Here is a 14,491-nt window from a genome sequence, read left to right on the forward strand (position 1 = left end):
TGGAACAGGATGACTACAGATGACACTGAATATAATTGTGGACCTTGGCCTTTTGTTATATGTTCTTTTTTCCCCACATTTATTCATTTTTTAGATAAGATTTTAAGTAGCTTGTTTTTCTCCCTCTTCCCTTTCCCTCTCCCCCTTTACTTAACAGTGAGTAATCTGATAAAGGTTATACATATATAACTAAGTTAAACACATTTCCATATCATCCATTTTGTGAATGATGAACCAGAACAAAAGAAAAAAAATTAGACGGCCAAAAAAAAAGTAAAGCATAAAACAAATTTTATAAATGGAAACTTGTTTGCTTTGAACTGTATGCAGTCTCCGTATTTCTTTCTTTGAATGTGGCTAATATTTTCTATCCTAAATCCTTTAGAATCGTTTTTAATTATTATAATGCTGAGGAGAGTTAACTTCATCATATTTGATCATCACAGTGTTGCTGTTGAGTACAATGTTCTTCTGGTTCTGCTCACTTCACTCAACTATTCATGTCTTCCCAGGTTTTTCTGAAGTTCTCCTATTTCTTATAGAAAAATGGTATTCTATCACATTCATATATCATAATTTGTTTAGCCATTTCCCCAGTTGCACAATATCATTTCAGTTTCCAATTTTTGGCCATTACCAAGAAAATTGCTATGAATATTTTTGTACAGGGGGGTGTCGTTTCTCATTTTTTATGATCTCTTTGGAATTTAGACATAATGGTGGTTTTTAGATCAAAGGTCATGCAGTTTTATTCAGTTTAACTCCAGACTCGTTCCAAATTGCTCTCCAGAATATATAGATCAGTTCACAATAATGCATTAGTGACCCCTTTTTCACACATCCTCTCCCAACTTTGATCATTTTGCTTTTTGTCATATTAAATAACCTCTCTGATTGATGGGAGGACTACCTTAGAGTTGTTTTAATTTGCATTTCTCAAATAAGTAATGACTTAGAGCATTTTTTCATATGTCTATAGATAGCTTTCATATCCTTTGATCATTTATCAAGTGGAAAATGCCTAGTATTCTTATAAATTTCATTCAGTGTACAATATGGAAACAAAATAAAGATTGATGGATTGCTTTCCATGGGGGGGGGGGGAAATTGTAAAACTCAAATAATATCTTTAATAAAAATAATTAAAAAAATAAAAAAAATTCATTCAGTTCTCTACATATTTTAGAAATAACTTTTTAAAATCAGAAACAATAACTTTGGTAATTGTTTCCCAATTTTCTGTATTCTACAGCATCTTGATTGCCTTTGTTTTATTTGTGGAAAAACATTTTAAATTAATGTTTTCAAAATTATACCTTTTGCATTTTGTAATGTTCTCTGTCTCATTTGATCATAAACTCTTTCCTTTTCCATATGTATGACTAGTATACTATTCCTTGTTCTCTTAATTTACTTATGGTACCACCCTTGTTGTCTAAATCCTAAACCCATTTGGCCCTTTTCACAGTGTATGGTATGAGAAGTTAGTCTATGCCTAGTTTCTGCCATGTTCTTTTCCAGTTTTACTAGCAGTTTTTCACAAATAATGGGTTCTTAACCCCAAAACTAGAGACTTTGGATTTATCAAACTCTAAATTACTATAATCATTTACTACTATTTCTTTGTACCTAATGTATTCCATGATATATCTAGTATGGCAAGGCCAGCTTCCTATGCATTTTTTTCATGAATTCCCTTGATATTCTTGATCTTTTGATGCTCCACATGATTTGTACTATTCTTTGTAACTCTATAAAATAATCTTTGGCAATTTAATTGGCTTTGTATTAAATAATTTAAGTTAGGTGCAATTATCATTTTAATGAGATTAACACAGACTAACAATGAGGAAATAACATTTTCCCTATTTTATATATTTGACTTGATTTGTATGAAAAGCATTTTGTAATTTTTTTTTCATATAGCTTGCGGGTTTGCCTTGAACGGTTTGCATTTATGTTCACTTCTAAAAACCTGGAGACTATGTAACTGGGAATATGTTTATTATTAATATTACTTCCTTATTAATGGTACATTTTAGCAAGATGTATTTACCTTTCTTATCCTTTTTTAATGAGATTCATTTCCTCATTTGATTTCTCTGAGATAAGGATTACTACCCCCCCCCTTTTTGTTTTACTTCAGTTGAAGTAAATTATCATATATTTTGCTCCAGTTTTTTTAATCTCTTTTTTTGGCTTTTTTCCTTTAATTTATTTGCACATTATTAAAATATTCTTCTTTAAGAGTAAACATAATACCCCCTCATCCTCAAAAATATAAAACCTCACGGGAAATAAAATAAAAAAAAGAGGAAAAAATGTGCTTTAGTTTATCTTCTGATAACATCAGCTCTGAATTGTGTAGATAACTTTCTGTATCATAAGTCCATCATAGTAGTTTCCAGTCTTTTATCTTTATTTTATATGTAGCTCTCTGCTTCAAATGCTATTTTTTTTGTAAAGCAAATATTTAGAATTCTGGTTTTTAATCTACTCTTCTATCCATTCTATTTTATGAGAAAGTTCAGTCCACTCACATTCACAGTTTTGAATGCTAATTCTGACTCTTCACCCTATTTTCCCTCCCTTTGAACTTTCACTCTCTTTTCATGAATGTTTTGTTTCCAATCCCAGTTTCTCTCAATCTGTCCTCTCTTTTATCACCCCCCTCCATTTTTTCCCCTTTCCTGTTTTACTCCCCACCTTTTCTTCTCATTTTCCCCCCTCTTAATTTCATGTAAGGTAAGATCATTTTATAAACTCAACTGAGTGGATATGTTACTCTTTTGATGAGGCAAATGCAATGAAAGTAAGATGCATGCAATTTTTTAAAAATTTTTTTTAAGGATTTTTTGCAAGGCAAATGGGGTTAAGTGGCTTGCCCAAGGCCACACAGCTAGGTAATTATTAAGTGTCTGAGCCTGGATTTGAACCCAGGTACTCCTGACTCCAGGGCCGGTGCTTAGATACATGCAATTCTAACCTCCCCCCACTTTTTACCCTCTAACATATGTGCTTTGTGCCTCTTTATGTAATATAATTTACTCCATTCTTCCTCCCTTCACATTTTAAACAGTATTTGATGTACTATTTTTTTATCATCCTATCAAATTCAACTTTTGTCCATACTTTCTGCTGAAGTGTACTCCTTCTAAAAGAGATACATTTCTCAAGAGTTCTATGTCCTCATCCCACAGTTTAATCTTATGTAATAGCATTCTTTTTCTTTTCCCCTACAGTTTCAAGTGTGAAGACAGAATTCTCTATTCATCTCTGGACTTTTCATCAGGACAATCTGGGAGTACTCTGTTTTTTGCTAAATATCCATCTCTTCCTGTCAAAGAATATGCCCATTTTAGCTAAGTAGTTAATTCTTGGTTGTAATCCAAACTCTCATGCCTTCTGAAATGTCACATTCCAGACAATTCACTCTTTTAAGGGTTGATGCTGCCAAGTCCTAAGCTTATGCTTACATCCAAACTGTTCCACATTGGTATTTGAATTGCTTCTTTATGGCTGCCTCCAGAATTTTCTCCTTGATCTGATAATTTGGGAATTTGGTTACAGTATTTCTTGGCATTTCAATTTTGGGATTCCATTTAGGAGATGACAGTGGATTCTTTCAATGACTCTTTTCCTTTCTACTTTTAGGCAGTTTTTCTTTATAATTTCTTGAAATATGTTGTCAGAGCTCTTTTTTGATCATGACTTCAGGCATTTCAAAAATTCTTAAATTATCTCTTCTGGTTCTCTTTTCCAGGTCAGGTTATTTTCCCACAAAAATTCTTGATATCTCAAAGATTTATTCAAGTTGTCCAATTATGTTTCTCAAGGAATTATTTTCTTCAGTTAGTTTATGTATCTTATTTTGAATTTAGTCAATCCTATTTTTATTATATAAATATTTTGTTTTATAATTATATAATAGTTTCTGTGTGTCATTTTTTGAAAGGTTTGGAATTTTACAATTTTTCCCCACCCTCCAATCTTTCCCCCTCCCCAATTACAGAAGGCAATCTGATAATCTTTACATTGCTTTCATGCTATGCATTGATAAAGTATTGAGAGAAAAAAATATCCTTAAGGAAAAAAATAAAATATTAGAGATAACAAATTTATATAGCACTTCAGACAACTTTTATTTTTTATGTTTTTGCAAGGCAAATGGGGTTAAGTGTCTTGCCCAAGGCCACACAGCTAGGTAGTTATCAAGTGTCTGAGACCAAATTTGAATCCAGGTTGTCCTGACTCCAGGGCTGGTACTTTATCCACTGCGCCACCTAAGACAACTTTTTAAAAAAAAAATTGAAGGTAATATGCTTTGGTCTTTGTATAAATTCCACAGTTCTTTCTCTGGATACAAATGGTATTCTCCATCACAGACACCACAAATTTATCCCCTGATTATTATACTGATGGAATGAGCAAGTCCACTAAGGTTGCTCATCACCCCCATGTTGCTGTTAGGGTGTACAATGTTTTTCTGGTTCTGCTCATCTCTCTCAGCATCAATTCATGCAAATTTCTCCAGAATTCTCTGAAATCCCATCCCTCCTGCATTTTAATGGTTCTTTTCTAACATACATATACCACAATTTGTTCAGCCATTCCCCAAGTGATGGACATCATCCCAGTTTCCAAATCTTTGCCACCACAAACAGAACTATTGTGAATATTTTTCTACAAGTTATGTTTTTACTCTTTCATGACCTCTTCAGGGTATAGAACCAGTAGTGGCATTGCTTGATCAAAGTGTATCCATGCTTTTATTACCCTTTGGGCATAATTTCAAATTGCTCTCCAGAGCTCCACAAACAATGCATTTGTGTCCCAGATATCCCACATCCCTTCCAATATTGATCACTGTTCTTTCTGGGTATATTGGCCAATCTGAGAGGTATGGGCTGGTACCTCAAAGATGCTTTAACTTGCATTTCTCTAATCAATAATGATTTAGTGCAATTTTTCATATGACTATGATTAGCTGTGATTTCCTCATCTACAAATTGCTGTTGCAAATCCTTTGACTATTTGTTAAGTGGGGAATGGCTTTTTAAAAATAATTTTGACTCAGTTTTCTATATATTTTAGAAATGAGGCCTTTGTCAGAAGTACTAGTTGTAAAAATTGTTTCCCAATTAACTATATTTCTTTTGATCTTGGTTAAAGTAGTTTTGTTTGTGCAAAAACTTTTTTTATTTAATGTAATCAAAATTAAACAGTTTGTTTTAAATGATGTTATCTATCTCTTCTTGGTCATAAACTAACCCCCTTTCCACAGATCTCAATAGAGAAACTATTCCTTATTCTCCTAGCTTGCTTATAATGTAGTCCTTTAAGTCTAAACCCTACACCCATTTTGAGATTTTGGTCTAATTTAAGTTTCTACCATATTGTCTTCTGATTTCCCCAACAGTTTTTATTGAAGAGACATTTCTTATCTCAGAAGCTGGGCTCTTTGGGTTTATGAAACAGCAGATTACTATAATCATTTCCTGCTGTTTCTTTTGCATTTAGTCTATTTCACTGATCCACCACTCTATTTCTGAGCTAATACAGACAGTTTTGATGACTGATGCTTTCTATTAGAATTTTTAGATTTGGTAAGATTAAGCCAACATCTTTTGTACTTTTTTTCATTAAAATCTCTTGATATTCTTTACTTTTTGCTTCTCCATATGAATTTAGTTACAATTTTTTTCTAGCTCACTAAAGACAGTTTTTGGAAGTTTAATTGATATGGTACTAAATAAGTAGTTTACTTTAGGTAGAATTGTCATTTTTATTATATTAGTTCAACCCATTCCTGAGCAATTGATATTTGCTCCATTATTTAAATCTGATTTTATTTGTGTGAAAAATGTTTTATAGTTTGTCTTTTTCATAGAGTTTCTGAGTCTGCCTTGGCAGATAGACTCACAAGAATTTTATGTTGTCTGAAATTATTTTAAATGGGGTTTCTCTTTCTAGCTCTTGCTGCTGTATCTTGCTAGTAATACATAGAAATCCTGAGAATTTATTTTATATCCTGAGACTTTGCTAAAGTTGCTAATTGTCTCTAATAGATTTTTAGATGATTTTTTAGGCTTCTCTAGGTCTACCATCATGTCACCTGGAAAGTGTGAGAATTTTGTTTCTTCTTTCCAAATTCTAAGTCCCAAAATTTCTTTTTCTTCTCTTATTGCTGAATCTAAAATTTCTAATACAATATTGAATAGTAGTCCTGTTCATGGGCATCCCTTTTCCTACCCCTGATCTTATTGGAAATGCCTCTAGCTTATCCCCATTGCATACAATGATTGTTTTTGATTTCAGGTAGATACTGCTTATCTTCTAAAGTACAATCCATTTATTCCTACACTCTAGTGTTTTTAGTAAGGATGTATACTCTATTTAGACAAAAGCTTTTTCATCATCTACTGAGATAATCATATATTTTCTGTCAGGTTTCTTATTGATATGGTCAATTATACTGACAGTTGTCATAATTTGAACCAACCTTGCATTCCTGGGATAAATCCTGCTTGGTCATAGTGTATCATCTTCGTGATGACTTGCTGTAATCGCTTTGCTTTGATTTTATTTAAGATTTTTGCATCCATATTCAATATGGAAATTGTTCTATAATTTTCTTTCTCTGTTTTGACTCTTCTGGTTTAGGTATCAACACCATTTTGATGTCATAGAAGGAGTCAGACAGAGCTCCATCTTCACTTATTTTTCCAAAGAGTTTATATCAAATTAGAACCAATTGTTTCTTAAATATTTGATAGAATTGACTTGTGAATCCATCTGGCCCTGGAAACTTTTTCTTAGGGAATTTATTGATGGCTTGTTGAATTTCTTTTTATGAGCTAGGTTTATTTAGACATTTAATTTTCTCTTCATTTAAACTGGGAAGTTCATATTTTGTAAATATTCATCCATTTCACTTAGATTATAAAATTTATTGATACATAATTGAGCAAAATAGGTCAGAATTATTACTTTAATTTCCTCCCCATTAATGGTGAGTTCACATTTTTACATTTATAATACTAGTAATTGGGTTTTCTTCTTTCTCTTTTTTTAAAACAATTATCAAATTTTATGTATTTTATTGTTTTTTAAATTAAATCAAGACTGTTTTATTTATTAGTTCCATAGTTTTCTTGCTTTTGATTTCATTAATTTCTCATTAAGTTTTTAGTGTTTCCAATTTGGTATTTAATTGGGGGTTTTTAAGTTGTTCTTTCTCTAATTTATTTTCAGTTGCATTCTCAGTTAATTGATTTCTTCTTTCTCTATTTTATTCATGTAAGCATTTAAACATATAATATATTCCCTACTAAATACCTTGGCTGTATCCCATAAGTTTTGATATGATATCTTGTTATTGTAATTATTTAGAATGAAATCATTAATTCTATCTATAATTAGTTGTCTGATCCATTCACTCTTTAAAATGAGGCTATTTAATTTCCAATTAGTTTTAGGTCTATCTCTCCCTGGACCATTATTGCATGTTATTTTTATTGCATTATGGGCTGAGAAGGAAATATTCATTATTTCTGTCTTTTTTGAATTTGATTAAGAGGTTTTTATGCTCTAGTACTTGGTCAGTTTTGTATACGTGACATGTACTACAGAAAAAAAGGTATAGTCCTTTCTATCCCCATTCAATTTTCTCCAAAGCTCTATCATGTCTAGGTTTTCTAACATTCTTTTTACCTCCTTAACTACCTTCTTGTTTATTTTATGGCTAAATTTATCTAAGTCTGAGAGAGGGCGGCTGAGGTCTCTCACCAGAGGAGTTTTACTGTCTACAATTCTATTTTTTAAAAGTAATTCTTTTCTTTTCCATTTGCCCAATTGTACTTTTAAAGAATTTATTTTATTCAGTCAATTTTTGTGCTTCCTTTTGCAAAATGTAGAATTTCTCTTTCATTTTTTTCCCCAATTTTTCTACCTTCTTTTTAAAATCCTTTTTGTGCTCTTTCTTGAAGGCTTTTTGTACAAATTCATAATCCACTCTGGGGTTTCACATGTATTATTCTTTCTGCCATCCTCTTTTGACTTTCCTTGTCTTCAAAGTCACTTTTTATCAGCATGGCTTTTCTCTGACTTTCCTTATTCAATTTGGACACTGCTGTCCCAAACTCCTTGTGTTGAAGGAGGATCCCATTTGTAGACTTTCTCCATTGGGAATGCTAATGGCTTGTTCACTGAACTGGGGCTGCCTAATTCAGTAAAACAGGCTGAACAGGTCTGGAATTCCTGTGTTGCTACACTTCCCCTGACCTGCTTTGCAAGATATGGGAGTCCCTTGCACAGGACTCTGCTGTGGTTGAGTCTCAGTTTGGCCTTAAACTAAACTGGTCTCAGCTGCCTGTGCTATGTTCTGCTCCTTTACCTGCTCTGGACTGCACTTTGTATCTTCTTTAGTGGAACTTTATTCGTACCCCATTACCAGGATCAAACTTTTCTGAACATGGAAAATGCTCCCATCTGTTCTTTTGTCTGGTCTGTTGCTCCAGAATCTGTTTACAGGCTTGATTAATATTGTATTTTAGGGAAGACTAGGAGAGCCAAGGGAAATTCCCTGCTTCTCTTTGCCATCTTTGCTTTGCCTAAACTTTTAAAACTAAGCCTTTCCCCAGGTCATAGCTAGCCTGAGGCAACATCCATTCAGTGATTAAGTCTAGGTAAGAGAGAGATAAAGTTAAGATGCCAGGGATGACTATTTTAAAAAAATTAAGCTGGAAGGGTAAAGCACTCAGAATTTCTTAGTGATCAAGATGATAAGAAAGTAAAGAAATAATTAGACCCTCTTTCACATAGTAAAAAAGAACCCTTCTCTGAGGAGAAGCTACTCAATGCTTCTGGCAAAACAAAAACATTTGTTATTATTACTGATAGATTCATATAGAATTTTATTCTGTGGCTGAATCTACACACTTCATTAAGAGTAAATATCTTAATGATTATGGAATACATTGAAAATTTTTGAAGAACAAGGAAAAGTCAAATTGGAGTTCAGTCCATTGGTCAAAAACACTTTCTTACTACTTAGACTCTAAGGAAATAATGAATCTTCAACAAGGTGTTGTAATGGTTTTAAAAACACATTTGGAATAAAAGAGAGGGAGGAGAGTATTTGGATGACATTTGAGGAGTGTAATAAGAAGATAACTCAAAGCAAAAAGTGATTAATAAGAAAGCATCTAAAATTTCCAAAAACAGCACCACTTTCCCTTAAAGTTAATTTCTGTTTCCATAGTAAAGCTATTTTTCCATAAAAAGAAAACATTCGAGAGCAGGAAATTTGGAAAATTTTTCTTACATAGCCATGTAGCTGCTGGCTACTTGAGTTCGGTTCTGCCTATGAGGAATCGTTATTCAGACTTGGGAAAGTAAGGTGGAAATGAAACAAAAATTTATTTAAAAGGTTACAAGACATAGGAAAGGATAGAGAGAAATAGAGAGAGAGAGAGAGAGAGATAAAGGAATAGCCAAGCAACATTCACTGGACCACAGGTCAGAGAGAACTGTGACCCTGAGCTGGAGTCCAACCCAGGTTTTTATGTCTTGACTCTCATCCAGAGGGCAAAAGATGAAGTCCTTTTCTCTTAATGGACCAGGAATTAAGTAGAGGGTGAAGCCAAATTTTAAACAATCAATAGTACATCAGGAATGGGCTGTCTCCACCCAAGCAGCCTTCAAAGATTACAAATTGTTTCTGTTACAAGCATAATTCTCTAGTTCTAGTCAATTTATATCTGAAGAGTAGGTGATAGTCAATTTACATCTCCACCCAATTTCTACATTCACAATTGTCTTCATCTTTCCCCTGCATCAACCATAGCTTCTTTGTTAGACATTGATATTTCCACTGAACAAACTTAAAGAGTGCCTCCTTTGTAAACCACTGTGCATTTTTTTCCAAGAAAATTTATTCTGTAAGCCAGGCTTGAAGAATTTGAGAAATGGAATGACTCAACCTTTTCTCATGGTCCTAACTAGAGTGTTTCATCATCATAATACTAAAGGATAGTTCCTTATGTGAAAAAAAAATATTTTATTAGCATGATTTTGCTAAATCTAGGCAGTTACAATGTAGATTTGTAAAGGTCTTCATGGAGAAGTTTCTCCTGAAGAATTCATGAGACTACTTAGAAGTTTTAGGTCTTGTTATCCTCATTATATTGTTATGCAATTATAAAGAAACATTTTAATAATGGGTTGAAAGAATGGCCTCAGGGGATGGGAGTATGCTGTCTGAGATAAAGCCAAAGATAAAGAAAGTTTTTGATGTAAATAACTCTAATTTAGAGATTACTAAATTTACTCCAGGACTCTGCTTCTTTTCTAATGTTCAACTTCCCTTATCATTGAGCCAAGTACAAAACTATGAAGCATACAAAATGTTCCATTGTTATTTTGGCTTTGCTTTACTTGTCTATCTGGAAATTTCTAAATACCAAAGCCAGTTTACCATTATTGCTTTTTTTCTCTCTCTATTTTTAGATTGGATTTTTCCTCTCTGTTTTTAAATCAGATCTTTGAATTTAATCAATGCCATCTACCCAGGACACCCAAAATGCTTTATTCTCAAATTTCCTTTTGACTGCTAAAAATATGATAGCAAAACTTATTTCATTAATATGGTCAAAATGGTCACAAAATCATTTCTCAAGTTCTGGATCCTTAAATTATTTTTCATTTACTCTTTCTTTTTTATTGTTTTCTCACTGGCATGTTTCCTTAAAAACTTAGAATTCTTTACAATTTCATCATAGCATATTTTACTCTTCTGTATAGGTATTTAAGAAATATCAGTTACTGTTAAATAAATCTAGGTATAGAATATATGTGTTTGTATATATATATATGTGTGTGTGTGTGTGTGTGTGTGTGTGTGTGTGTGTGTGTGTGTGTATGTAAATATATATGTATATATATATGATGTAAATATAGCCTAAATGAGTTTTGTATTAAAATAATAATTACATTAAATATGTGCTAATCTTCAGAGTTTGTTCTAATAGGAACACAAGTTAATCTCTGTCTTCACTCTCAAGAAAGAGCAAAACAGAATTAGGTTAAGATAATCATTTATTAATATTTCTCTAAGCTTGATGATTATATAGATGAGTACTGGGGGTCCTGCTAGAAAACCAAACACCAAAACAGATACTTAGAAAGGGATTTTTTACCTCACTAAAAGAAGGTGGAATCTGTAAAGTTTTGTGCCTCAAAGGAGCAGTCCTCAGTTTGGAATGAGAATGAATATCAGAAATCCCTCTTAGGAATTATGTCCAGGAAGACATGACAAATTGGAAGACTCTTCCCAAACCCGAGATCTTTGTATCTTATCAGTTACACTAAGATGTCTGCAAAGCAATATGAATTATGCTAAAGCATCTCTAAAGCAATATAAATTTTTACCCTCCAGAATGTTGGAGCCACCCATTGATCATCAAAGGGGATTAGAGGTCATCCATATATACATACATCCATATATATATATATATATATATATATATATATATATATATATATATATATATATATATACACACACACACACACACACACACACATATATATATAATTCACATATTATTTATAGAAAAGTAAAAATATAGGATATGCTCATTTAAATTTATTAAAAGAAATAATGGACAAATTTACACATAATGCTCACTCTACCAAAAACATTTTTTCTACACTGACTGAAGAAAGTACTTGGTTTGTAATTTATCATTCAATGAGAAAAAGTTCTATATTGAATGCAAAGTCAAATTCATTATTCTACAGTTTATAATTTTAGAAAATTTCTTAGAGAACATTGAAACATTAAGTATATACCCATGAATTTATTTTGAAAATGCTTTCTAAAAATGTTTTTAAGACAAATTTCTTTATGAAACAACCTCTAAGATTTTTTCTCTTTTTTTAATAGTTGCAATCAATTTATTCAAAGTGACACTTGATTATGTACCTGTCACGGTAAATTCTATTTCTACACCCAATTCAATGACAGAAGAGATGTTTAATAGTTTTAGAAGGATTGTACAAATCAATAGGGCATTTACAGATTCTCATCTGGAACTGATCTCATATTTTTGAATCTTTACTATTTAGAGTTTTTCAAATTGTGATTCAAATGTAGTAGGTATTCAAAGAGGTCCCTTCACTTTCAAATTCTTTTTTTTTATGCTCCTCTATTTAAATCAGCACACAATTTGTTGAGTGACTTCACATTTCATCTGGTGAGGGTGATTGGGATCTGGTGAATGACCAGCTCAGGTTCCACAAGTGTTTTGCCAGTTTCCTTAAATGCCATGGCAGTAGAGTGGCTTCCTGAACTACTTTGGTAGAGTGAACAGCAATGAGTCAAAAGTTAAAGAGGCAGGAACTTCCATGTGTATGCAGCTATAGAAATGATACTTTCAAGAAAGAGATTTTATTTTTCTCTTTTTAATAATTACTTTGAAAACTTCAGTCCTTCTTGGTTAAGAATTAACTAACTTGAACCCTGAATTTATGCACACAGACAACAACCTAGGAACATAAACATAAACTGTAGAATATGAAAACTAACAGCAACAACAAAAGAAATAAAATAAAAACAACTGCTTCATAACTAAATGATAGCAGACTGTGATATATAATTTGAATGTAAAATCCCTTCTAAAAATTCTTGTAAAGGGAAATAAGGATTCCTAAAATAAGATTAAAAACCATTAAAATTCTGAAAAGTGGTGAGCCAAGAAAAAATATCTGAATGTATTAGATGAACATTCAGAGGAAAACATTTTAAATTAGAATTCAAGAACAATATCAAAGAGACTAAGGTCCATGTACATAAATTAATGATGATAGTTTCTTGTATATTATTAGAGCTTTTAAAATATTAGGAATACAAGTTTTGAAAATTTCTTTGTTTCCATTAACACAGAGTTGCATTTTCCATTTTTAGGAAAAAAGCAAAAACAAAAACAAAAAAACTAGCATCCAAAAAATTTCCTCAGGACATAAATGGAATTGGACATATCCAGCAGTATTGGCAGATTTTCAAATGCCCCTACACCAAATGCAAAACTTGCTTCCTTAAAACCAGATCATTCAAACAACATTTCTAGATATAGAAACTTAATTTCTAGAGTATTTTTTTGTAATATTCTTTTTTATATAACAACTGCAGATGGGTATAACTAATAAATGTATAATTTAGGACAATTTTGTTAGCTTGTTTTTCATTCAGGTGATAAATGCATCTTCCCTTTATGTGGGGAGGGAGAATCAAAATCTATTAAAATGTTTGCCTTTTATAGTTATCTTTTGAGAAGTTAATGGTATTGAAAAATACCTGTTAACTCTGAAATTCATAGCTCTCTAATTTCTTATACAGATCCAAAATGTGGGGCAAAGATTTCTGAAAAGGACTAGTAAAAGTGTGAAAACACTCTATGGAGGCACTTTTTCCAACTACTAATGAGAGTTATGAATAGCTATCATCAAGGAATCCATTCCATAATTTTGTATACATATGTATAAAGCATTCACCTGTGAATAGAGGTGGATGAAACTAAATTAAGACTAGCTTAGAAAAGTATTTGCACTTACAGGCTCTTGTTTCAATTTCCATTCAGATATTTAAAAATACATATTATACTGACAAAGGTATTACTTATTTATACATAAATTGATTTCTCAGTATGAATTTATAAAATATTTTTAATCTAAACTTCTGTGAAAATATATCTTTAATTAATACTAAATTCCTGAGTTGCAAATAGTGGAATCCTTTGCTCATTAGGAAAAAAAAAAACCCTAATAGTTTATTCTTGATATTTAGGATTTATTTATTGCAATGAAAACAACAGAAAGTTTTCTGGGGAAACAATTTTTACAGTCAGTGTTCCTGATAAAGGCCTTATTTCTAAAAGATAAAGAAAATTAAATCAAATTTATAAGAATGCAAGTCATTCCTCAATTAATAATTGATCAGGAGGGGTGGCTAGGTGGCGCCTTAGTGGATAAAGCACTGGGCTTGGAGTCAGGAGTACCTGGGTTCAAATCCAGTCTCAGGCACTTAATAATTACCTATCTGTTTGGCCTTGGGCAAGCCACTTAACCCTGTTTGCCTTAAAACCTAAAAACAACAACAACAACAACAAAAAATAATTGATCAGGCATATGAACAGGCAGTTTTCAGTTGAAGAATTAAACTCATCTATACTCATATGAAAAAGTATTCTAAATTGTTATTGATTTAAAAAATTCAATTTATTCAGAGGTACTCCTAATACCTCTTGCATTCCACAAAAAAAAAAAAAAAAGAAAATAACCAATGTAGGAGGTGTGGGAAAACTAGGAACCTAATTGTTAGTGAAGTTGAGAACTGATCCAATCATTCTATAGCACAATTTAGAACTAGACTCAAAGTGTGATAAAGATGTGCTGACCCTTTGATCCAGCAATATCACTGGCCTATATCCCA

General features: G+C 32.0%; 1 pseudogene; it reads right to left on the bottom strand.

Moving 5' to 3' along the window:
- Nucleotides 1–11,978: 11,978 nt before the first annotated feature.
- LOC141492247 (small ribosomal subunit protein uS10-like) lies at nucleotides 11,979–12,331 on the bottom strand (annotated as a pseudogene).
- Nucleotides 12,332–14,491: the final 2,160 nt, after the last annotated feature.

The sequence above is a fragment of the Macrotis lagotis genome, chromosome 6 (assembly GCF_037893015.1).
Source record: "Macrotis lagotis isolate mMagLag1 chromosome 6, bilby.v1.9.chrom.fasta, whole genome shotgun sequence".
Lineage (NCBI taxonomy): Eukaryota > Metazoa > Chordata > Mammalia > Peramelemorphia > Peramelidae > Macrotis > Macrotis lagotis.